This window comes from Phoca vitulina, unplaced genomic scaffold (assembly GCF_004348235.1).
Source record: "Phoca vitulina isolate PV1807 unplaced genomic scaffold, GSC_HSeal_1.0 scaffold5, whole genome shotgun sequence".
In the NCBI taxonomy this organism is placed as follows: domain Eukaryota; kingdom Metazoa; phylum Chordata; class Mammalia; order Carnivora; family Phocidae; genus Phoca; species Phoca vitulina.
In genome coordinates, this window is record NW_022589708.1 from 25,990,000 (window position 1) to 25,994,130 (window position 4,131).

At 33.0% G+C, this 4,131-nt stretch overlaps 1 pseudogene; it reads left to right on the plus strand.

Annotated features, from left to right (window-relative positions):
* The first annotated feature begins 232 nt into the window (after positions 1 to 232).
* On the plus strand, positions 233 to 627 carry LOC116631291 (annotated as a pseudogene).
* Positions 628 to 4,131: the final 3,504 nt, after the last annotated feature.

The window sequence follows — 4,131 nt, forward strand, 5'->3', positions numbered from 1 at the left end:
AAATCTAGGTTAAAATATTAAGTTATTCAACACATAAATATATATCTGTAGACATCCATACACACATAAATCAAACACATACATGAAATATATATAATAGACATAATATGTATATATGTAAATATACATATTTACATATGTAAATGCACACATATATAATTTAATGAGCTAGGCCACTCTATTTTATTTGGGATTTTTAAAAGATAAATGTACTTTAGGCTTGGCCTCCATCATGAACGACACAGTAACTATCCGGACTAGGAAGTTCATGACTAACCGAGTACTTCAGCGGAAACAGATGGTCATTGATGTTCTTCATCCCAGAAAGGCAACAACAGTACCTAAGACAGAAATTCGGGAAAAACTAGCCAAAATGTACAAGACCACACCAGATGTCATATTTGTGTTTGGATTCAGAACCCATTTGGTGGTGGCAAGACAACTGGCTTTGGCATGATTTATGATTCCTTGGATTATTCAAAGAAAAATGAACCCAAACACAGACTTGCAAGACATGGCCTATATGAGAAGAAAAAGACATCAAGAAAACAGCAAAAGGAATGCAAGAACAGAATGAAGAAAGTCAGGGGGACTGCAAAAGCCAATGATGGTGCTGGCAAAAAGTGAGCTGGAGATTGGACAACAGAAGGAGTAAAGATGCTGCAGTGGCTTTATCTGTGGTGGTTGTGCAGATTTTTCATGAGAGGATCAATAAACTAAGAATGTTAGTGTGAAAAAAAAAGATAAATGTACTTTAGCAATGTTACTAATAATAACATTTATTGAGTTTATTAGTAATAGATTCTTGAGGCTATAGTTAATGAGCTGTTATAATGTCAGTGACTAAAATGGATCATGTGTGGGGAAAAACAGATACAACTCTAAGCGAACTCTAAGCTTACATTTATTATTATAAGATTATAAACCAACAGTTCTTGGAGCCAGTTAAAAACAACCAAAAAAAAAAAAAAAAAAAACACTGATATTACAGAAATGCTTTTTGATGTTTTCAAGATAGATTATAAATATGTATTTTAGATATCAAGACAGATAACACATTGAACTTAAATAAAATTGTATGATAACTGGTCTGTAAATATTCATTAATACGCTTACTTTTCTATCCAAACAAGCACTAATTGTTAAGTGCTTTGAATTCTCAAAAGCATTTGTGTCCTGTCAAGTTTTCTGCTATTGGCATGTGGCATATGGTGTTAATCAAATTTCATCAAGGCTAAATTAAAGATATTTATGGCTTATGATTATAATTTTACAAGTGTGAAACATCTGCCAGAAGCCAGGGAGATCAGCGGAAGATTTGTGTGTAAAACCATAAGAATGGATGAGATAACTCAAGAAGTATAAAGAGAAAGGAAGGAAGGAAGGAAGGAAGGAAGGAAGGAAGGAAGGAAGGAAGGAAGGTTGGTTGGGATGGTTGGGAGGGAAAGAAAACTCAGTACTGGAACCTGAGGAGCTTCATCACTGTAAGATATTGGGTAAGTACAAATGTCAAATGAGGTGGGAGGAAAACCCCAAGAAACCAGTGTGATTTAATCCAAGATAAAATCATGAGATAGTCATCCTCCATATTAAATAAACAGTTGAGCAAAATGAGGACAGAAGTCTATACCAAAATGTAAACGGTGGTCTCCAAGATTTCATTCCCTGAGATGGAAAGTCTATGGAACTTCCTTTAATTGACAATGGGGAAAAGCCAGATTGCTGATTGAGTGCAGGATGTTGGCTTCCCCAGTTTAGTTCAGTAGGTGAAGACACTTGATCCTGCCTGCAGTGCAGGCACAGTTAGCTGTTTGCCTATGCTGAAGAGAGAAAGCAGAGACACCTGTGCAAATGAAAACTAGGCCTGATAACTGACTTTTGACATAATCACTAATATATCAACTTCATATCTGAATTATATAACAATCTTCTCCAGGAGGGAATAATTTATGTCTTGGGACAATTTCTTAACCTAGCAAAATGGAATAAAAATTTCAATAGTTCTTCATTATGTATAAGCTAACCTCTATTTCCCAAAGACGAGGAGGTTCAGAATTGATGATGGGCAAACTAAGGCAAAAAAAAAATTTGGTGACTTTAAGGAAAAATTTCAAATTACTCATCTAGGAGACAATTTGGCATCTGAATCAACATAAGAGAATGGATAAGGAAGAAAGCTATATATATCGCCCATCTATTAAATATTAGTTACTGTTACTCTTAGAAACTTTATAAATATATTATTTATTTTAAAACAGTTCTGCAGTGTAGCTGAGGGCTAATAATATGTTGCTATTAAAAAGAGCTTAAGAAATTCTCATGACAGGTTTTTCTCATAAAATATGATGAGTCAGGATCACATATAGTTTTTTGGAATATAAATTATATTTCACTTGTCTCTCCAAGTGTCTCCTCCATAGGACATCATGGTACTCTTCCATTGTAACGTGCAGTGTGATTACTCTGACAAAGAGATGACTATATTGCAAATTAACAGCCACAGAGAAAGGAGTCTGGTGCCAAGACTGTCATGGATATTGTAATAAGGGTGAAGCACAGTGTTTGCAGGAAGGACAGTATCTATTATGTTCTGTTTTATATCAAGGAAAGGTAGAATCACAATTCAAAGATTCTGATTTTTTTCCCCTTAGAAATGAATCAGATGCCAGAATTTAAGGTAAAGGAGCAGATGTCTAGGACATTTTCCAGTTTCCATTAAAATAAGGAGGTATTTAAAAAACTTTATATGTAGATTTTTAAATGGTCAGTAGTAATGTGAAAATTTGCTTGACATAAATATACATCCACAGTTTAATAAAATGGTAACTTTGTGTCACTCCCCATATAAAAAAATGAAACTACAATGTCATAAAGTAAACAATTTGAATTGCAATTAAAATGAGATTACATTAAATTACTGTTTTTGTTCTTGCTTTTACTACTTCATATAAGATTTTTATTACTGACTTAATATGTTTACATATTTTGTTTAGTTTTTTTTAATCCTCTCAGAGCCCTCTCCAATGACTTCTTTTTTCTTAAGTTTTTATTTAAATTCCAGTTAGTTAACATACAGTCTAATATTTGTTTCAGGTGTACAATATAGTGACTCAAAACTTCCATACAATGCCTAGTGCTCAGATTTTTCTGGAATCAATCACCTTTTTTCATCATTTACTAGAAAACTCATACATTTGAGTTTTTTTTGTTTTTTATTAAAGATTTTATTTATTTATTTGAGAGAGTGAGAGAGAGAGAGCAGGAGTGGAGAGAGGGGCAGAGGGAGAAGCAGACTCCCGGCTGAGCAGGAAGCCTGAAGCAGGGCTCTACCCTGGACTCCAGGATCATGACCTGACTGAGCCACCCAGGCACCCCACAACTCATATATTTGATAAAATGCTATTGTTATCAAATATTACTAGCAGTAATTATTAATGCATGATTTGTAAGCTTCATCTTTGTTCTCTGAAATAGGTTGTTAATGTAATTTGATCTCTCAAATTTTGTGTATGTGCTTAAATATAATTAATCATTTATGGTGATAAAATAATAAAATCAATAAATTTGTTGTCATAGTATTTTTAAAAATTCAGGTTTTATATGAATAAAGAACAAGAATTTTACAAACTTGTTTTAAACTATAAGATGACTAAGAAGCATTCCTAATGTAAATACCGTTAATGATTAGGCTTTTTATGTTTAAAAAATAGTAAATAATTCCATTAATAGTGCAACTATATTTGTATGTATGGTACATCTATAAGTGTGTTTGTGTGTGTGTGTACCTTCAGAATTTACAAATTACTCTCATATAGTGATAGAATAAGATTTTGTTCTATTAACTAATGAGCTTTCATTCTCATTCATTCCTTTTACTCTATGCCACCCCGTGCTGCTAGACCTTCTGGACCTTCCAGACTTTAGTTTTTTGTTGTTGTTTTTCTTCGCGGCTTAGGAAGGTTAACTTGAGAATGAAAGAAGTTCTTAATTTTAATATTATACAGTTAGAAACAGGAAAGTTAAGAATCTGTAGATTATATATATATATATATATATATACACACACACACACACACACACACATATATGTATATCCTAAATCTGAGAGAGTGTTTGCCCCCTCCTCACCAA